The sequence below is a fragment of the Vipera berus genome (genome assembly GCF_964194415.1).
Source record: "Vipera berus genome assembly, chromosome: 2".
NCBI classification, from domain to species: Eukaryota; Metazoa; Chordata; class Lepidosauria; order Squamata; family Viperidae; genus Vipera; species Vipera berus.
The window spans coordinates 55,106,501-55,130,076 of NC_138203.1; the positions used below are offsets into that span (position 1 = coordinate 55,106,501).

General features: G+C 35.1%; 1 protein-coding gene across 1 annotated transcript in view; it reads left to right on the forward strand.

Annotated features, from left to right (window-relative positions):
* PRDM6 (PR/SET domain 6) overlaps positions 1-23,576 on the forward strand; it is a gene marked incomplete at both ends in the record, with an annotated part of 97,822 nt that overhangs the window by 38,653 nt on the left and 35,593 nt on the right. The window lies entirely within an intron of this gene.

A 23,576-nucleotide genomic window follows, 5' to 3' on the forward strand; every position in this document is an offset into this window, starting at 1 on the left:
GCTGATGAGGCAAGGCACCTCAAATACTCTGGAAGAGCTGTATCAGAGGTATGCAAATTAGACATTCAATTGCAGACATTAAGGCAGGGGAAGGAACTGTAAGGGGAAAAGAACCTGTAGCCTGACTTCCCCCATACCACCCCTCCTAATGGCACCTTTGGATTCCAGTGCAGGAGAACTTATACAAATCAGAGCAAACAAGATATCCCTGTAATTAGGAGAGAAACAATAGAGAAGGGATCAGGGGCACCATTTTTACTGCAGGGCCCCTGGACACCAGATCATGCCTGGTAAAAGCACCAGCATCTGACACAGCAATGAGATGCAAAACTTGTAAATCAACAGAGCATGTATCCAGCAAGTGCCCAGCTTACTTCAAAGAAGCACAGCAGGGAAACTTTGCTGGCCCATCTCCCAGGAGCTCTGAAGGGGGGCACACCACCATTTAAGGAAAGCTCAGGCAACCAACTTTAGGCAAGCATATTTAATTACTTTTGCTATAGTTGCTTTAGATTCCAGGCAGAAGGTGAAACTTTCTGCTTTTGTATACTCAGGGCAACCACTAATTTCATAGATAATGAAGGAATACAGAAACTAATGTTGCCTACTCAAGCTCTAGAACACCCTTTGATATTCAAGATGAGTGATGGAGAGGTGGTAAGAACAGGACCAATTTTGCAGTGCTTGGCTCCTTTTCAGGTAACAAAAGTCACACAGGGTTCGTTATCTCAATGTAACAGCATCCTTGCAAGTGCCCATCATCTTGGGAACAGAGTAGCTTCAGCTGCATGATCCAGATGTAAGTTGAGCAAAGGGAACATTCTCATTTCCTTTTTCTAAATGCCAGCTTCATCACTTACAGCAGGGCAAGTTAACCCCACCTGCACTCTGCATTCATAAACAGTACCTCTCCCCCAATAAGTGGGAGAAAAAGGATGAGATGGGAGCAGGTTGAGTATTTAATACTTTGGAAAGGCTACCAAGAGAGGTCATGGGAGGCATAAATGGGTGTGCATGGACCACAATTGTGGCACTGATTTCATGACCAACACCTAACAAATCCAATCCTCAATAACTACTGGTCTTTCAGGAGTTTGGCCCTAGTCAAAATGAGCATGAAAACTACTTCTGTGGGATGGAGGGAGGAGGGTGCATTAAATATATAAGAAGAGATCAAATAGTGGGCATGGAAAAGGACCCAGGCATACGGCCACATGTGGAGATGCCTGATGGCAGCAATCATATCTATAAGCACAACTGAGTTACATGACATCTCATCTGAAGGGGACGGTGATGTGATGGTCTGTGGAAAAGACCTTGGAAGATGGAGCAAGAGGAGATGCTGCCTTGGGAACCATCAGATAAGAGAGAGCATGGCCTGCAACTGGACAGTGGGAGGAGCAAAGGGCTCAGAAGAGATCCTCTCTAGTTTCTTCGGCAGTAAAGTAGACAGGAGGGAGAAATGTACTATAGACTTGCAAGATTCTGTCAATTTAACATTACAATAAAGAATTACCTCATCTGGTTGTGATTCCTATCTGGTTTACTCCCACGGCCAACAAACATTGACAGTCAGAACAAATAATATTGGCTACACAGACAAATAATTTGATCATGATTAAGTGGCTTCCTATATACTGTAGTTAGATGTGCATTTACACCAACTTTTATTTACAATCTACTTTTTATTCAGTAGACTTACTCTGCATCACTTTTCAATGTTCTTGTTAAAGTTTATGAAAATATTTGCCATAGATGAAGAGATGCGGCTGCTGATAAAAACAGGATTGCCAACATGATCGCCAACGTCCGATAACGGATATGGCACAAGAAGATGAAGAGAAAGTGCCATACCATTTTTTATCATGTTAGGAACATATCTGAAAAATATTGTGCGATGGAATTTCTAGCCAGCCCTGGAAATACAAGAATATAGGATTATTGAAAAAATCATTCAGGAAAATGATTTTGGGCACTTATTTGGGGGAAAAAGAGACTGAGAGTGACTCTGCCATAATTATACTACTGTAGATATGTTGAGCAGAAAAATTCTTTTAACAACCTTTTAACATACCAACAGCGTGCATATTTCTAGAAAGCCAAGTGGTGTTTGTTTTCTGAGTTTGCCATTTTGAAGAGTTTGGCACTTGTCTTTATAGTTGTTACTGCTCATATCTTTTTTCTAATAATTTTATTTTCAATTACGGAACTATAAAATTAAAGAACTGTTCATAACACCATTATATAAAACACAAACCTAGTTATTGCTAGTCTTGGTAATTTATACTTGGAAAAAATGTGTTAGAACCTAGCCTACACATATTTAAAAATAAAGTAATTGGCAGCGTAATACTGAATTCTTAAAGATGATGCTAAACTGCCTGCACTATTTTTATAGTCCCAATTAATCACATTTTATAATGTTGTGATGTAGTGCACAACAGCAAAAAGACTTATTCTTAACTTACATGATATGAATCACTTAAATAATAGCTACTGTTTAAATAAGATGTATTTGAGTTATGACTTAGGATACATAATATTTTTAAACAGTTCAATTTCAATGTTTGTAATTTGGTTTTGTTTACTGTATGTAAATATAATAATCATAATTATAAACTCACAAACATACACAAATACATGCAAATTACATAAACACACACAAAGTCACACATTTGCAGTTCAGTACATTTGTCTGGATTAAGCCATTTTAGTCCTTCTAATACATTTTACAACCAGGCTACAAAAATGTGATTCTAGGAAACAAATCTGTACCATTAATGTGAAGAAGAACTTAGACAAATGGTACTAAGTGCTATATACATACTATAGCTTTCAGTGAGAGCACATCTTTAACATTAAGAACCACTTTTCAACAACATGTGAAACTGGCCTACAAATATCAAATTTATTTTACTCAAATTCTGTTCCACATCATCTTTAAGGACTAGTGCTCTGAAAGCCTTCTTTGGTAAACTTGTGCTACATCAAAACGGAGTTGGCTAGTTAAAGTTGGAAAACTAAGGAATGTTGCATGAATACTTGCATGAAAGTCCATCAGAAAAACTGGCCAAAGAAATAAGTTTCTTTTTTGAATATGCGAAAAATGCTTTCCATCCGTTTTAGTCACAACTTATTATTGTGAAAGAGAGCTAAATTGTAAAACAAACAAGAATGGAAGAGTGGATGAATTGAGAAGGTAGACGAAAACTGAAAAAAAGCCTTGTTTATAGTTGAAGCAACAGCAGTTTGCAATGCTAGAAAGCAGTGAAGAGGTTTAGTAAATAGGATTGGTAGAAATTAATTAACTACTGTTTTCCTCCAAAAGTCTTATTCTGAAAATAAACTCTAGCTTGATTTTTGGGGTTGGGCCTAATATAAGTCTTATCCCAAAAATAAGTCGTAGTTTTGGGGTGAGGCACATGCCTAAAAATCAAGCTAGGGTGGGTGTGGGTGGATGGAGCTGCCCCACACACCATGTATCTGCTTACTGTTGCAGCCAGGACTCCCATAAATCGACATATGCCATGCCTCATTGGCCCACTTCTTCTATGGCTCTTCGCTGCCACTCACGTGTGTTGCCCCCAGCCTCTATTTTGCCATCAGAGACCCTCAGGAAATGCCTCTGCAGCTGAGAATGGAGCTCCAGGTTGATGTGTGTGCCCCCCCCCGGCCTCCATTTTGCTGTCAGAGACTTTCCAGAAAGGCCTCTGCAGCTGAGAACCGTCAGGCCTCTGACGGCGAAATGGAGGCCTGGCGCAACATGCGTGAGCGGTGGCGAGCAGCCGCATTAGTGGGCCAGATGGGTGGAACTGTCGATGTTGCTGCCGTGAGGTGAGACCATGAAAATGACACCCCCTGAAAATAAGATTTGGTGCCTCTTTTGGAGGCAACCTACCCACCCACCCCCTGCAACAACAGACCGGGTCTTATTTTTGGGGAAACATGGTATATTTGTTTTTATCTTAGATTTTTAATGTCATTGCCTTAGTATATACACATATATGTATAATTCTGATAATGATAAGTTTCCATAATAGAATGATGCTTTTATACCTTGGCCACATCTTCTGCATCTGTAACAAAGAATAGTGAAAAGTTGATTGAGCAGACTTTGATATTACTTGCTTTGGATGCAAATTTCTCTGGTAATTGAAATAATTTGTGTCAAAGTTACAAAGTTTGAAAAACACTGAAATGCAGTGGAGCAGGCCTTAACAACGCATGGTCTACCAAGAAACTTTGTGAATCCCACTGATTTTTTTTTAAGTCAAGAAATTCACCGCAACCTCTTCTAAAGATATATTTTCAAGCACTTCCAAGCTTGTTTGCAGGCATCAGCACAACCAGTGCTCTACAAGCAACCAAATAGCTGATTGACATGCCAGCTCCCTCAGGGAAATTCATGTTTATCCATTGCATATTTTTGTACCTTTCCTAATGAGAATAATCCTTGTGCACGGGCACAAATGTCTGTGGATATTCTCAGTCATTCAGGTCATAGTTGTCTCAAAGATGCTTTTTCAAAAAGCAACTGGACTGTTTTTTCCTTGAGGAAGAAGAAGAAAACGTTTTGCTTCTCATCCAAGAAGCTTTAGAACTGATGAAGCTTTTTGGATGAGAAGCAAAAAGTTTTCTTCTTCTGTCTTAAGGAAAAAGTTTAGTTGACTTTTGAAAAAGCACCTTTGAGATAGGCACAAATGCTTAAATTCAGGCCATACAAGATTGCTCTTCAAATATTTTAAATCAATAGGATTAATAAAAAATGAAAGTTGGATATGGTGTCCAGTAACTGGGGTCAAAAGTCCTACTAACCACTATTTTAAAATAATCAATGAAAGTATCAACTTATGATCAATAGGATTCTGTTCTCTCACTGTATGTGAGTTACAAATTGTATAGAAATATGATCTGGTATTATATAGAATTGGTGCCTTTTTCCTTGTGTTGCACCTTTAGCTATTTATTTCTTTTGACTTAATGTGAGTTTAGTACTGTAGTAGCTTATATGGATTGTAATTCAAATGTCATGCTTCACAATGCTTTATAGTACCATCAGGAGAAAATGGATTAAAACAAAATACTCTGCTAATATGCTTTCTGTGAATTGCATTCTTGTACTGGACATTCCTATGAATGATATCACAGAATTTATTTCTGAGTAGGCATATAAAATTTCACTCTATATGATGTACTTATAATATATTGCTATATTCTAACACAGGTTTCTCCAACCATAGACTTTCCAAACATTACAGGATTACATTTGGTAGAATTCCATAAGCAACAAAATTAAAATGGTTACAGCTTTGAAGGATGTAGTCCCATACATCTTTAGAGAGTGATAGGTATTAAATGAATTAAAGCTGTTTAATATATATTCAACTGATAACCTACTCACAGATAGATGAATATATAATTTGTCTATATTCCATTTTCTTCTGGAATCTAGTACAGAGAAAATGTATTAGTTTATACAAATGCAATTTATTTTAAGATGTGAAAAAGTTCATTGTAACATAGACCAGTCTGAGTAAGATCTCATTTGTGATAACCCTGGAATCTATTTCTTGTTTTTATTTTTGTTTTGGTTTATGGTCCTTACTGAATTTTGTGGAAAATAGAGATGAACTTGAACTAGAAAATTCTTGGTTAGAAACAATTTGGTTGCCTTCATGAAATGTGTTGATGACTTACTTTCTGTTGGGTTTTTAAAGAATTAGGAAACATGTTATAATTGGAACTTTTAATAATTGAATATAATATTATAAATACATTTAAATTAAAATTAGAAATATTGTTTAAATATCAATATAGGTGTAGTGTAATATTTATAGCAGTGAAGAAGCATTAATATGTGTCTAATAGCTTAAATGGGTGCTTAATGTTTCTACCAAAATTAATTATTCGTTAATTATTCCTAGAATCTCTGCCACAGTTGACTGTTTAATAGACATACTATTCTCTCCTTCTAAAAATCTTTTATACTTAAATTATATTTAATCTGTGTTTGAATCATAGTTTAAAGTTTGTTTCTGAATCCTGGCTTGCTTGAAAGCCATTAACTACAGTGCTTGAATCGGGCCTAAGCAAGTAACTGTAGTTCTTTCTATTATAAAGGCAGCAGTGAAATAACAGCAACCAAAAGGCAGAACCCTGAACATCTAAACTGGGGCAATTTAAATAATCTAGAGATCAGGAAGAAATCGTTCGGTTTCAATGAGATATTTGTTTCTCATACAGTCTTGCCTAACTAAAATTCTCTTTGCTTTTCTCAACTGCTGTTTGCAGTTTCTGCTTGCATCCTAGAGAAAGACCCCAGTTACCTTAGTTTGTTTGTGTAATAATGATATCCAGCAAACCTTGATCCATGTCTTGTGAATGCATTATATTCAAGGCAATAGGAATGGGAATGGTTTACAGATGCCTGAAATAAGTAAATGCAGGGACCTGTACAAGCGTGGTAAACTTTTGAAATCTTTCTCACCATGCATGCTGTTTGTTGCAATAAGATATACACTGAAGTCAGTGGTGCGATTCAAATAAGTGAACAACCAGTTCTCTGTGTGGATGCCGCTTCCGGAAGCCCATTCTGGGCCTGGGCAACAAAAAATTAGCTACTGGTTCTGCCACAATGGTGCGAACTGGCTGAATCCCACCACTGACTGAAGTTTAAATCTTTATATAAACGTTTATTTTCTGAAAATTTTGGATGCCAGCTTATTTCTTTTAGATAGTTAAAGCTTTTTTTAAAAAGGGATAATGCACAAACAGTGATGAAATTATAAATGTGAACTTTGTTTTTTGTGTCTGTGTAATACTTTCAGTGGCTTAGACTCCAAGAAAGATAAGATAGTGGGGCCACTATCAGTTAAAAAGATTATCCCCTAGTTGCAATGTAAAAGGCCCATGGCTATAGAGTGATCAGTCCCTATAGGTAATGCTGATTATTAAAGGAAAAGACATTTCAGAGCGTGACTAAGATATATTATTCTAAAATAATAGTTTTATTTCTTAAACATAAAGTATTTTTCTACATAAAATAGATCCTGGAGTTCTAAACTAAAGTAATATTGATATTTACCGCAAGCATGATCATGATAAACTAGTTGTCTGAATCATCTGTTTACGCAATCTAAAAGTGGATCAAGGAGTTCTGAAAAGTTAGAGTGGATCTTGACAGTTATCTGAGACTTGTTTATTTTAGCTTTAGTTCACCTAAGTCAATCTTAGGTCAGGTGGTAATGATGGAATGAAAAATTAAACTATTAGAGTTCAATATAGCTCCACCTAGCAGTTAAACTTTATTTACGTGGTGTATATATATTTTGGCTTGTAATTGTTGACCTTTGGAACTAGAACCTGAATTTTAAAAACTTATGCACATTGTGGAGCAACAGTTAATCATTTCTTTCAATACATAATTCTATTGAAATAACTGTGAATAAATTCTGCAGTTATTCAGCAGCTTGCCATAGCTGTCACTTGAGTGAACCACTTGATAAATTGGATCCTGATATTTACAAAATCTATTAAAATATGACCCATCATGTGTTTGTTTATATGTTGACAAGATGATGTACATACTACAGGTCAAGGGTGAGGTGAATTGTTATGGCATGCTTGTCAAGGCATCTTTATTAAAAAAAGAGCATTTAAATCATTTGTAGACAATAGCTAGCAAAAATAGCATAATAGCAGCCTACCATGTTCTGGTTTATAAAACAAACACCTTTATGGGATTGATTCATCTAAAGTAGAAAAGAAGAAGAAAAAAGACAAAAACGATAGTCATCAATCTAAAGACTTTTGCAATATGCTTGACAATAGACAGTTCTGAGAGTGAAAGTAAACCACAAAATTAAACAGAAGGCAATTGATTTAACTACTTGGGTGGCTTCCTCAGCATCACAGAGAACTTTCCATTCTGTCTTGTCACTTGCATACCTTCTCTTTATCAGCTGAGTTTAAATAGCTCTAAACAAAGCTAAAGATTAGTCTGAAATAGCACAGTCTAACTCAAAGACATTTTAACAGCTTATCAAATGTATTTCTATCAGTATATGTTTATTTTTATTAGTTGCCTTTACAAACTAAAAAACATTTTCAGAAGCTGTGATATGCATATGTTAAGGACCAGCAAAACGAGGGTCTAATTGGCATTTGAGGATTTGTGGCATTGAGATTAACACACACACAAACAGTGATCTGTACATCTTTTCCCTGGCTATGCAAAATGAACAAGGGTGGGCTTTTGAGGCAAAGTTTTTATTAGTAGCCCCATATTATGGAACTGCTCCCTGTTTAGAGATTAAGGAGACACCCTCCTTGTTGGCCTTCCAGAAACTGTTAAAGACAGAAATATTCTGGAGGAATTTTGAGAAGTGAATGATCGCCATTGTCCCATTGCACTATGGAAAGTTTGTGCTTTTATTGGTTTATTGGTTTTTATTATGTTTTTTTAATGATGTAAACCACCAGAAATCATTTTCTGACTCTGGTGGTATGTACACTAAATCATCTAACTCCATTTCATGGTTTCTTCTTTTTCTATTGATATAGGGTTACCCAGGGTTAAATAAGAAGCCCCGAACGGTATTTTTAATACCATGTAATTATTAAAAGGAATGTGTTTCAAATATACATATAGGGAAATAATCTATAAAACAGAAAACTAAGTTTGGAAGAAATCGAAATCCTGAGCCAAGATGAAAATCTTATAATAGAGATTACTTATTAAATTTTAACATAAATTATATTCACATACATCCAAATTTTCCCATAGTCTATCTTTTTTTGCTTTTTGCTTGGTTAGAAATAATGAGAATATGATGCCATGACCAAGACTATATTTTCTGGCAAGGGCTATGCAGCATTCAGAACACTACATGACTCTGAAATAAAATGATACATGTTATTGAAATGTAATTTAGATGAAAGATTTCAAGTTTTACTTTGTTCAGTGAAAGGGCATTTGTATATGTTCTGTTCTATTTTTAAAGCCTTTCTCAGTATGCAACTTTTACAGCTGTATATTTGTTTCCCTATAGAAAATTGTTAATAATATTCCCAAGTGAAGGAGAATATACATGTCCCAGGATAATGTTGCAGGATCCAATCTGGGTCGGTCACTGGATTCAGAGGTTCTCTGTGCTAGAGAGAAGTTCCCTGAGAATGGGTTCCAGCATGGGTCCAAAAGCTCGGAAAACAAAATCTCTGTTTCTGTTTACTGATCCAGAATGGATCTTGTGGTCAATAGTATTGTTCGCCATTCAGAGTCACTTGTCTAAGGTGGGAGGCTATAGAAATTAAATAAATAAAAATATCCAGGTGAATCCCCTGACATGAGTCTCATCAACTTAATGACCCTATATACTTTAACCTTGTTTTTTTAGAAATCATGTTATTAATTAATGTATTTTGTGGAGTAAACACATCTGGATTCGCTTCTGCAATTTTGATAATGATTGTGATGGTGAGTTCTGCTTTTTAGTAAGAGGATCATTAATTATGGAACGTGTGTGGTATCGTCCATGTTATTGTGGTGTATCCTAGATGGTTGGGTACGCTCTCCTGTTATTTAATGATGAAAATATCTTTTAAAATGATACTTATGATTTCTTACAAACACTGAAGAAACCGGCATAGTGCTATTATAAAGTACATAAATGACCTGCATACTGTAAGTCTCCAGGTTTGGTCCTTTAGTTGTAGTATGTAATAACAGGATGAAGTCTAGATCTGTGGCTGAAATCTGTCAGCACAGACATTATTAGATTAAATAGACCATGGCTGGAATTACTATTAGCAACTTCATATCATTTATTGTTCTACTTACATTCTGGATTTTCCATTACTATTGCACATTCTTAAGATCATGTTACCCTGTCGCCTGTGCAGATAGAGCTGCTAAATAGAATGAGCAAAGGGCAACTGTTAAATTAATATACTTTTTGTCTTTTATAAAAAATATCAGTGAATGCGACATAGTAGTATCTGCCAGTTCCAGGGCTTAAATCAGACCTAGAACTAAATTATGGTTTACTAAACATAATTTACTTTACTAAACATTTCTGAGTTCTAATACTATTCTCAGTGTAAACTCAATTCAGCTATCATGTTATATTTGTGTAAATCCAGAATAAAAATATAAAATTACAAAGCAACAATTAACATTGATTTTATAGCAGCATATGCAAGAGTAATACAAGATCCGATATTTACCTTTGATGATAACGTATATAAAAATATTCACTAAATTCATTTACTTTAAACAGTTTATGTTTATGAATTTAAAGACAAATGTTTTTCTTATACAACATTTGTTCTTAATATTTTCTTATTCAAAAAGGTCAGAACAAGTTCAAAACAACTTTATGGCATATATCTATCTACTTGGGAAAGTAATCTAGCAATATAATGAAAATACTCTATAGCAATTTTATATCAATAATATTCATAAGTATTCATAGAATGCTTGAACTATGAGTTCCAGGTTTACAATTTATACATTTTAGCACTCTTGAAATCTAGAGCAATAAAAAGTCTATGCATATTTTTTTTAAAAAAAATGATTTGGATGAAATGCTTTGAAACTCATGCTGAACAGAATACCTCGGCGCTATTTATCAAAAATCCTTTTTTTTCCTGCTTTCTATACAAGCCTGAAAAATGATGTGGCTGCTTTAAGGAATTGCCTCATTAAAGGTATATGCACCTTGTTTTCAGGCTGACTCAGAAGCCTGAAAACAAATTCATCCTTATTTAATGGATAGAAAGGAAGTGCTATAGAAATATTATTAAATTAAATTAAATTAAATTAAACTGAGGTCATTGAAGCACTTATTTTAAAATGTACATCATTGTAATAAATAGATTTTTAAAGTGATGGTAATAATAACATAGCTGCTTGGGGAAAAGATGATGGATCCCTCCTTGACCTGTGAGATGATATATAATTCTGGAACTTAGTCCTTGACAGAGGTTTGAATTTGATTTGGAAAAGATGATTTGGACTGCATGGGAGACAGAAATGGAGTATCTGCTTATAGGTTGCACAAGTCCTCAACTCCAGCAAGTTCTCAAAGTGGTCTTTAATCCCAGGAAAAACTGCAGCTGCTATGAGCAACTGTACAGTAATGTTAAATTTGTGCCTCTGCATATTTTGAATCACAATGTTGCATTGAATCCAGGCACTGCACAGTTGTAAAAGGTATAGTTTTCCCATCCAGAGGCAAAATTTAAATTATGAATGGAAACTTACATCTGTGGATAATTAGATTTTTAAAAAATCAAAGTAAAATATTGTTAAAATTAAAAATGAGCAGTATGTGGATCAGAAGCAACCAAAGGTGTTTACAAATATATCAGAGTATGGGCCAGGGGAAAAATTAGCAAACTATATCATGTTTTTCTTGCCCAGGTGAAAGATAAATTATTCTTGAGATGGGGATTTATTTCAAATGAAACTAAAATCAGGATTTTATAACAACATTATGAAATGAACTGAAGCTTGAAAAAATATGAACTTCAACAAAAATGTAGCTGTCTATCCTTAAGCACTACAATTTAAAGATATACAAACAAAAATATTGTTTAGCATTAATAGTTAGTTTCTAAGTGCATCTCTAACAATTTCTGCTTTTTTCCCCTCCTACTTGCTCTGTAGATTATTGTTGAAATTTTAAAGTCTAGACATTTAAATGTTAGATTCGTCTCCAGATTATCCTGCATCTGAAGTTGGATGGAGATTAGGAACAGGACATTTTCACATTTGAGTTTTATATATGAAATTGTTTTCCTAAGTATTTTGTTTTATTTGCCTAATTCTTTTATCGAATTTTACAACTGATTTTAATTTCTATGATTTAATTAAGCATTTGGTTATACATTTCTAGTTTTGGTATATGTAATATTGGGATGCGGTGGCTCAGTGGGTTAGGACGCTGAGCTTGTCGATCAGAAGGTCGGCAGTTTGGCGGGTCGAATCCAGAGTGCCGCGTAACAGAGTGAGCGCCTGTTACTCATCCCAGCTTTTGCCAACCTAGCAGTTCGAAAGCACGTAAAAATGCAAGTAGAAAAATAGGGACCACTACGGTGGGAAGGTAACAGTGTTCCGTGAGTCTTTGGCGTCTAGTCATGCCGGCCACATGACCACGGAAGACATCCTCGGACAAACGAGGCTTTGAAACGGAGATGAGCTCCGGCCCCTAGAGTCAGAAATGACTAGCACGCATGTGCGGGGGAACCTTTACCTTTACCTTTACTTTAATATTGTTTTACATTTTTATGTTATAATTTTATTTTTATATTTTAATTATTTATCAATAGTAATTTTTACCATTTTGAATGATATACCAACTTTTAATTATTTTAGCAAATGGACTATTTTTGTTTTCCAAAATAAGCAATTTTCACTGATTATTTAATGTAATTATATGCTAGTGAGCCCAGTTCAGCTCCTGGAACCTGTTAGACAAGTGGTCACCATCTTGACCTTCTTTGGTAATCTCCCATACTCCTTCCAAGGACATTCCATCCTATACTTTCTTTGATAGTATTCATATATCATATTCATTGCCCTCTCCATTTTGTATCTTCTCTTTGCCAAGCATAGAGTAGCTTTTGGTTCTAGTCCATCACTTGCTTATATCACATTACAATACTATATGAGTTTCTACTTGGCTCAAGGGTTTCTTATTTCCAAATCCATAGTCCAAAAGTTCTATGTTATATATATATATTTTCATTCTTTCTCAGTATGTAACTTTTACAGCCATGCATTGCTTTGTTCTAATGTTTCATGTTTTTAGGCCTCCTAATTTGATTCCATAGGTACATTTTCCCAACTTTTTAACTTTAAATGTGTTATGTACGGTACTAGACATGGATTAATGAGCATCCGCATTCATTTCTTTTCTCTCTGAACCACTGTGATTCTCCATTTTCAGTAGCTCCTTGGAAATATTTCTCAGAATAATTAGGTGTTTTTTTGTTATCTTACCACATTCCACATTCTGGCATTATCTACACAATCAATGATGTTGCTCTAATCAATGAAGCAACCCCAAATTACATATTATATTCTATTATTCTGTCCATTATCCACCTCAAATCAGTCATTCAACCATGCCTACTTCTGCCTATTTGTTAGTTATTCCTCCTTCAACCTCCTTGCTTCTTGGAAGATCTTATGCAAGACACGTATGTGAAGAAATGGTGAAATCATTCCATTATTGTTCATTTTTCTTGCATCTCCTGACTCTGGTGTAGGTTTGTTCAACAATATTTTCCAGTCTCTCGGCCACATATTGTTCCAAATTTGTTGACATAGAGCTGTTATCACTTTTACTGCTTCTTCTGATGCAGCTTTAAACAGTTCAGTGCATATTTAATCTGTGTCTGGTGCTTCCAATTTGACAGCTGATTTATTGTCTGTTGAATTTCAGTTTCTAGGCGAGTCAGTTCCTGAACATAATCTCTTTCTCCAAACATTTCTGTATTCTTTAATTCCATCTGTAAAGAGTTTGGGTATAGTACTGCCATATTTCCTTATCCTCATTGGCATTTATGAAATATCTTCTATAAGTACAACAATATGGAGTATTCCTAGTTTAACTATAAATTTTCCTTTGATTTTTCTGTAGTTGATTTTTCAATTGACAATGTTGTGAATTTAGTGTGTTTGTGTATGTATACTGTTCATATATAAACACACACATACTCTGTGTGTGTGTGTGTGTGTGTGTGTGTGTAGAACTATAGCGAAACACTATATTCTGTTCATATATTCCAAAAATGCCAGTTTTACAACACTTCTTTCTTGCTTTGTGAATGTGCTTCTACATTCTAATCGTAAATATCCTGTAAAGGGAAAATATCCTCTTTCAATACTGTACCATCAGTGATCAGACTTCTTACTCACTAGTTATGTTCCTAACAGCATTGCCACTGTTTTCCTAAAACTACTGACTCTCCCACATAGTCAAGAGGCTAACCCATTGGGATTACTGAAGCCTGCAAACACTCATCTTTATATGTTAACAATGGTAACATTATCTTAACAGGAACAGGTTACTATTATTGTCTTTTACTTGTGCATATTCATAGTTTGACCTACAGAAGCTGAATACGATTTTGAAAACCAGTTGAAACACTGATAAACCAAGTTAATAGCTTTTATAGGTAGGTCCTAGTCAAGTCTTTAAATGTACATTTTGATACATGTTATGGTATTTGTGACAGAAACAATGCATTTCAGAGAAGTCTACTCAATATTTTAAATATTAATTTATATTATATGTAAATGTTTATGAAGTGCACACTGATTTTAAACCTACCTCTTGCCACAAGAGGAAAATGTATTATTTATATGTTTCATAAACCTTGAAAAAGTAATTTTATGATCACATATTTACAGCAATATCTTAAATTCATCTGAAGTAAATCCCATTCAGTTCAATCAAGCTGACTTTATCTATATTTTAGAATTGTAGTATTCAGAAATAAGCCCCTTTGGTCCCATTGGTGACTTTTCTGAGTAAATATGAATAAAATCAGCTGTGATTGTTTCAGATTGTCTGATATGTAGTTATTGTTAATACTTAGGATTTTGTTTAAAAGTATGTTCAGAAATAACACATGGCTAATTATACTAATAAGAACAGAAACATACAGAATATGTAATTATTATAATAACAGGAAATGGGTTATATTCAATCTCTTTAGACGGGCCTTTGTAGCTTGAGTTATTTTAATTGTCTTTATTTTTAATATTTGACCTCTTTATGCTTTTTTAACAGTTTGCTGCCTTAAATGGGCAGAGAGATAGAAAATAAATGCTACAGATATGCATTTGAATGAAATAAAAATTAGGCAAACTAGTTTGGATTCAGCATTTCATTCAGCCAGTGGTAGAATTCCCTAAACAAATGCCATTCAAAATGTTCCTGCTGGGAAAAGCAGGAAAGCCAACTCTGACTGATTATCTTTCTTCCTGTCACTTCATTGCCTGTCGACCCTGATTCAGAAGAGCTTCTTAATACTCATCAGAGGTTTTTGGTTGCTATAGCGAAGCACGTTAGTAGAGATCGCATTGTACTCCATGCTATCAGCAGAAACTAAATTGAAAGTTAATTCTGTAGTCTGTAAAACCTGTCCACAAAAACAGGAACCAATTTTATAGATGTCTAATATTTGTTTTAGGAAGAGATTAAAATATTTCTAACTACCTTTTACTGTAGTCTACTTATTTATTCTGGCTAAACAATTGGCTATGTAAAAAGCATTGAATACTATATGTGTTTTTTCTTAAATTTCTTAACCACTTTATAATTCTTTTTTTTAAAAAGTCTATTCCTTGCTTGTCTTGCTCTCCAGTGATATTCACCACAGCTTCCTTTTAGGGCACACGTAATAATTTTTAAAAGAACTTTAATTGCTCTCTTGCTGACTTTTCTTGAAGAACATCAGAATATTATTATGTTGATTTTTATGCCATTCGCATGCTATCAGAATAGATACAGTACATTAAGAAATGCCTGCTTATTGAGAATTATAATTATATAATTCTTCTGCATTGTTTTCCCCAGTGTAGGTAGTTTTTCTATATAACTGTATGCTAATAGTACAATACTTTACAGGACTTTTTAAACTGAATATTAAAATGAGAAATTATTATTAGAGTCAAAAGAAATATAATCTAAAGATTGCTTGATGCAGTTGATGTCTTATTTAAGCAATGATAAACCTTTCAGAAAAAGGAAGCAAATGTGCTCCACTCGACAATCGTTTTGAAAAGAACTAATCTTTAGTCCATATAGGGAAAAACCAGGGCACGTTGATTTCTCTGTTTTTCTACTAGCACCTAAGTCTCTTAGGCTGTCATTGAACAAATCTTAGCTGTCTAAAATGATAAGTCTAGAAATGATGGTCACAGTGGGTTCTATATCACAGCAGTATCTTATCTAAGCTGGCTGCGACTCTTGTAATAATCAGAGATTCCCTGGGGCTGTTGTGTCTTCACAGTATCTTCTTGCCCTGACAGATGTCTTTAAACTCAGTTTGCTTTTACTGGATTGAATATATTGAAAAAAACGAGGTCATTATAAAAAAAAAGTTACAAGCGTTACCAGAATTACTCAAATTCATTGGAAGTGTGATTGCCTAGTGTCCTTAATAGGTGGTAAGCAACAGAATATAGTAGAATTAGATAAACACCATAGTGTTAAAAAAATGACACATGGCAACAAGAAAACAAAGCTGTTGTAGTACAGAGGAGAACCTCAGAAACCATTGTGGCTAACATTTTTAGTAAAAAAAAAATAAATAGAACCACTTTCTTATTTAAAAAAAATGAAGGAAAATTCTCTGGAGCATTTCATTTTTAAAGTTGTTAAATATTACTTAAGAACCAAAGGCAGCTTCTTAATTATGATCACAAAATGAGTACAAATATACTCAGGTATATATTTTTTTAAAAAAGAATATATTTTGGTCTTCTTGCAAATATGGAAGATAAATCTTAAAATTAAAGAATGTCTGTGCTGCAGCCTTGAAGAAGACCTCAGCTACATCTTATGTGGAGAGCAACATCGAACTAGAATGTATTGTCATGGAAATAATTAAAGCTGGTTTTATAGCAATGTGCAGTCCTGACAAAAAAAAATCCCCAATTCTAGGTTGAATAATAACATTTTTTATCTGTATCTAAGTCATCGCTTAAAGAGGATAGTTATGACAAGATTGTTGTAACATAATACTGTAGGTATTTAGCAGTTCTCCTTTTGAAGCCAACAGAGTTTTTCTCTAGGTGGGTGAGTACTACAGAGTGAGGTGGGGCAGGGGGAGTTGCTGTGGCGAGTGTGTGTTCAGCCAGGAATTGAGTGCTGCAGCATGAAAGCACTACACAGTATGGAATTCCTGGGATCTTGTAGTCCATTGGAGGCTCCTCAGGAGAAAATCCAGTGGAAGAGATTTGAATTTTCCTTGTTGTCTTCCCCATTGACTTTGCTTGTGAGAAACTGGCAGGGTGAACATGTGATTTTAGCATGCTGCAACTGTCATAAGTATAAGCCAGTTGTCAAGTGCCCAGATCACAATCGTGTTACCGTGGGGGGTGCTGTGATGGCGAGAACTTTGAGGTCCTAAGTACTACTCATTCAGTGGTCACAACTTTAAACAGTTCCTGAAGACTGTTCCTTAACCAAGGACTACTATAATTATTATTATCCTATTGAAATTACATCTGTGAAAGCATCAGCATGTTGATGATGATAATGATGATGAGGAGGAGGAGGAGGAGGAAAAGGAGGAGGAAGATGAGAAGGATTATTCCTGTTCTTTTCTTTTTAATTCTGTTAAGAATCAACTTTGGTTTTGAAATTGATAAAATGTTAATTTAATTTGAAGAACTGAAATAAATTAGTGCTTCCTTTTGGACTCAGGTATGTTTTGATTTCTTTTTAAAACTTTAGCTTTTTATTAGTGTGCTGAGTACAAATCCTTTATTCTGTAAAATAAATAGTAGGCTGAAGGTTCCGGAGGCTATGAATGTGCCAGTGTCTAGTTAAATGTGAATTTTATTCATATGAATAAACCTAAAAGTGAAAAGGAGGAGAGGCAGTAAGTAAAAGTGAATTTGGGACCTATTCTGTCTCATTTCACCTCAGTAGATGGGGAAATACTGCAATGATGTAGCCTATACTTAATTTACAGTATACACAATTTGTGACAGAAGTTTTTATAACTCCAAAAATTGCACTTAATAAATATGAGAAGATACAGATTTTCTTGATTACTTAAATCTAAATGTTTATTCAAGCTTACATGAGAAGTTTGTCTTAATTTAAACAGAACTAGGTCCTGCTGTACCCCAGCCACTTTTTTGATGTGGGCTCAAGTGCACATGAAACAGCCTTAATAACATCCAAACACATTTCATTTGTAAACGAAACCTCTACAAGGTTCACTTCATGGTTTGGTTACTGTAATCAGAACTAAACTAAAATTCATTTTCTTAGGTAAAAGATATTTCAAATCTTGATATTTCATATGTAATATATAATAACAACTTCAGATTTAGGTAGTTCTTAGAAAACCAAACAAGTGCATTCATATAAGGGAAACATGTATAAATATTTGCAATAAAGTTCACAGAGATATAAAGTATTGCTTTTATTTCCCCTTTTGGTATTGATGTTATATAGTGATGTTGAGCATATTTGTGGCTCTGATTGCTGAGAAAAGGAGAAAAAAGAGAGGCATGAAACACAGCCTGAATTGTGGCATTTTGCCAGGACACTGAAGAATGGCAAATATGCCACATTTTAACAGCTGGATGCAGAAATATTTCTCTTTAATTTAGAAGGATCTTTTTTTTCCACAGTAGGGCAGTCTCAATAGACTGCCAGATCAAAGAGGGTGGGTCTGTTTGGTCAAACATCATCTGGCTCCAGGGTGGAGCAAAATGAATGAACTGTCATGCCTTTTTTCTAGTATATAAAGTTTTGCCAAGAAAGAAATAAAGAGGGTCCCATGGCTTATTCTGATCATAGACCAAACTCTGATAATGGATAGCTCATTCCCCAACATTTTCCTCTGATCAGCTGACAAGAGATGCCTGAAGAAGACCCCAGATTGATTGATGGTCCACTTTGTACTGTGGCCTCTGCTACTCTTAGAGATAAGTAGGACAGGGAAAATGTCGAGTAGCCCAGGAGGGCTCTTGGGAAGGGAACATGTTCTGATGTAAACATTCTAATCTCTACAAAAACAGCGTGGAACAAAACTGAACAAAATCCATACTGAAGGGAAGGCATTGGTTTCACTACACGATGCCAACATAGGCTTTTTGCTCATTTCTAAAATGCCAGCTGAATGCAACTTTAAGGATTAGTTGTGTAAGGAAACGTGCTGACTTTCCAGCTCCCATCTAATGAATGTGAAGAATGGCAGAACGATGGGCTTTTATCAGCATTAAAATGTGACTCCAGCTTTTACAACCATTGCTCATTTATTTTATGGGGGAAATATCAGACATAGTTTAGCATATATTTTATTACTTGGACTTTAAACATCATCCTAGAAAAGTTGATAGTTCATCTGTTAAAAATGTACAAATTTTTTTTTAATAATGTTTTCTTTTTGGAATCTTTGGAAAAGAACTTAAAATAATAACTAGTATATGTAGGTCTTTTTGTAAGACCAAGTCTTTCAAAATTATCTGTGTTTGAAATATACACTTTCAGCAAAGTAGATCTACTAGATCTGTTCTGCAAAAATCCAAATGATCAGTAGTTGCATCAAAGTGCTAGATGTGTCATCATCAGAATGAAAGTCAGATTGGGTACCCTATAGAGCAGGAGTCCCCAACCCCAAGTCCACTGACCAGTATCGGGCCATGGCATGTCAGCAACTGGGCCATGCAAACAAATGAAGACCCATCTGCAGGAGGCAGGCAGCATGCAAAACCACACCCCTCCAGTCCACGGAAAAACCTTGCCCAGAAGGTTGGGGGCCACTGCTATAGAGAAAATGATATTCTGTGCAAACGTATCCCCAAAGTGAAACAAGAAGATGAAGTGGATGAGCCAGAGAGAGGGCTTCTCTGTAGTGACAAATTATTCTGTAGTGAAATTTACAATTCTAATTAAATTAGAAATAAGACTTTATATAAGTGTTTCTACATTTTTATATATAGCTCCAAAGCGGATGCTAGTACACACAATAAAATCTCTGAGTTGCAGTTATAATGAATATATAGGATGAGATACAGGATTTATTATTTTATTTATTTTATTTTAATTCCATTTATATCCCGCCCTTCTCCGAAGACTCAGGGCGGCTTTACAAACTTAGCAGTAGCCTTCATTCTATGTATATGCCTGCTTATTAGGGCTTTCACACACACCCCAAGCGGCATTATTACAAAGTCAGCTTAATTGCCCCCAACAATCTGGGTCCTCATTTTACCTACCTCGGAAGGATGGAAGGCTGAGTCAACCTTGAGCCTGGTGGGATGCGAACCTGCACTAATTGCAGGCAGCTGGTGTTACTTAAGGAGGCATTAGCCCACTGCTCCACCAAGGCTCTGTTGAAATTTTTAGTCAGTGTGAGTTTTTGGCGGGGAGCTCCAGGGGGATACCCTAATGCTTTTACCAGCCCTAAGTCTGGCACAGCTTTATCTTTTCTTAGTTGGTTCCCCATTCCATGGAGATAATGTTGCTGCTTTGATGTTAGGAAGTTGATACTCAATACTGAGTGTGTTTGAGAATTTAGAAAAAGCACTGTATACTAAATTTTGTGAATTTTTATAGCTCATGTAAGCCAAAGATGCCTCACCAGTGCAGCAATTTAGTTAGAAAGACTAAGTGAAGGTTCTTAAAGAAAGACTCTGTGCCAGTTCAAAATTAGCTTCATATTAATTGATCTGAGATCATTTGCTGAATTCAGCAACTGGTTGAAATTTCTAGGGGAGAGGGGTTTATCAGTAACCCAGAACACCATTCCTGCAAAGCATTTTCATTTTGCAATGATAAAGCTATTCTGTTTCATTGGAGGAATTTCTTGCCACTTGTCAGCTTTTGAACTTCAACCATCCTACTTAGAATATCAGAGTTGGAAGGACCTTGTAGGTCATCTAGTCCCAAGCAGGTTATCTAATCCTGCCCAAGCAGCAGTTCCTACACTATTTCTGAGTTATGGAATTCCAGTCTCTTTTTTAAAGCTTCCAGTGATGAAGCACCCACAACTTCTGGAGGCAATCTGTTCTATTGGTTGATTGTTCTCACTGTCAGAAAAATTCTCCTTACTTCTAGGTTGAATCTCTCCTTGATTAGTTCCCATCCATTGTTCCTTCAGGTGCTTTGGAAGAAAGGTTGATCCCCTCCTCTCTGTGAGACCCCCTCAAATATTGGAACACTGCTATCAAGTCTCCCCTGGTCTTTCTCTTCACTAGACTAGGGTCCTTTAAGAGGAATGGTTCCTGAGTGCTACTCTCTGCTACCAATAGTCTTTGCTGTTTGAGAGGGAGGAGGATTGGTGTTTATTTTTAGCAAGAATGAAATTCACAAGGAGAAGGAGAGGAGGGTCTGCTTTCCTTTTTCTCTTCAGCACGGCTTGGAGCTTTTGCTTACTTTTCTCTCTTTTGTGTAAAGGGTGGGTAGCAACAAAGGGATTAGCTTACTGGAGTCAAAATGTTATGGACTGTAGATGCCTTGCAATAATTACCAATCCTTCCACCCTAAATTGGTGAACTTTATTTAGAACATGTTGACCTACTCTCCTAAGTCAGCTACTGCCATGGACTTCAACCATGATTAGATATTTTAGGAAGAGGATCTGGTTGCAAAACTGATGATATGATATAATGCAAAGTTAATGGGGAAGCTAGCTGAAAATCAGATATCATAATCACGTGAAGTCCTTGCTTAACAACAGCAACCAGAACTGCCGGGACTGTTGTTGCTAAGTGACACAGTCATGTAATATTGCCCTTTATGACCAGATCGCTCAGCAATGGCAATTCCAATCACAATTGCTACCTTAAGCCAAGGACTAATTAATTCATCATTAACTAATATTAATTAATATTAATTCCTGGCATCAGTAAAAAAAGAGTGAACAATTCTCTAAATTATTACTGCACTCTGACATTGTTTTGTTAAAACAAAAGTTTAATTACTTTGTTAAGAGCACAATCCTATGCATTTATATTTAGGAAATAAAAGCATGTTCAACTGGGGTCAAGAAATAGTGTGTACAATTGTATCCTATTTCTGGCTAAAATAATACAGTGAAATATTTAATGGCCTACTTGCGAGGAGATTTTTATTTATCAACCTTGTTTAAATGTGAAACTATACTGTAATTTGCACTGCATGATGATATTGGTATACAAATGGCATAAAATGGTGTAAATGGAATTTTTACATGTTCCATGTAAAGTCTGTTATACTTACTCTGGTAAATAGAAGTTTCATTATTGTTTTCTTTTCTTTTTTTAGGTATAAGATAATAACATTTCTTTGCTGTCCTAAATTGCTCTGTACTATACTTAGTGATGTGTTTGTAAATGTGTTCCAATGTTCTTTTTTGTCCAGCCCTTTACACACTTTAGATCTGCATTCATTCCATAACATTTCAATATTTTTATTTTATTCCTTTATGACACATTTCTGCAAACTTATGTATTGGACATTACTGAACACTTTTAAAATAGTATTGACATTAGTTAAATATTTTCCATTGAAATTAGCTTGGACAAGTACTTTGTGTATGTGGGCAATCTTTTTGTGTGTACAGTATTTTATAGATCACAAATATTATAGCAAAATAAAAATAATTCATTTTTATACAGTTCTTGGTGACAAGACTGGAGAGAGCTGCTTTGGATTCTTGAATTAATAATTGTTAGTTACTACAGCTGAATTCTTTAAATGTTGACAAAATACATTTGTAATATTGCTTTAAAGCTTTTAAATTGTAAATAACCTTTAGGGCAGACATGTCGAACTCGCAACATCACGTGACGTCACACAACGTATCGAAGCTTTTTCTCCATTGCCGGCAATGGGGTGGGCACAGTTTCCTGCTGACACGTCCGGCCCGCAGGCTGGCAGTTTGACAACCCCTGCTTTAGCGGCTTTGAGAGTTAAACTATGACTCAATCATTTTGCCCCTCAATTCCTAGACCTAGAGGCTTTGATTTTCAGTTAATTCTTTCTTTTCATATCAACATAACATAGTTATTAAATATATTTTCACATACTGAGACATATTTTCACATACATTTGAGTGCTGGGGAGCCCTGTTGTTAACGATGGCAATAATTAGCAGTTCTGTAATAATTTGAATATATATCAAACCCACAATTTATTCTAAATAGGTGAGATAAAATAAAGATAAAGTTTTATTTTATCTTACTTTAGCATAAGTATACTTCAGTTAATTTGAACCAGGAACTATGGACCCTAAAAAGTCTCTTTGCTTTGTTTTCAGTTAGGTCTTGTATTTCTAATTCTCCATGGAACCAAAAAGCTATGTAGCTAGTGCCACCAAAAGAAAGTATTAAACATTCACAATATTCTTTAACAATCTTTAAAGTTTAAGTAATAATACTAGACCTTTGACTATGATTTTCCTATCAACATAAAGAACATACATTTTTTTAAAAAATTTTTTTTTCCTAAACAGGTTCCCACCTTCTTGGAAAATAACTCCACGTAGAATATATGCGCAGAATTTGTCCACTGTTCAATAAGTTTTATCTAGAAATAGGGCTGGATATTTTTTTTTGTCTCAGAGTCAGGATAATGCTAAGTGAAAGAAAAGCAATCTAATTTCTCTAAGGCTTCTTTCTATCATTGAAGTTGTAAATATTTTTGCTAAATTCATCTTCAGGAATTAATGCTTATGAATGTTCTCCAACTCAGTGTAAGGCTGTAATTTTTCCCCCAAAGTGTCCTGTTTAAGTTTGAATCCTCAGTGTTTCAGTTATTAATATCATTTCTTCAGTTGGATGGTGTGAAGGAATGTCATACATTTCTCCCAGGATGGCTTCTTCTCGTTGTCCGCCT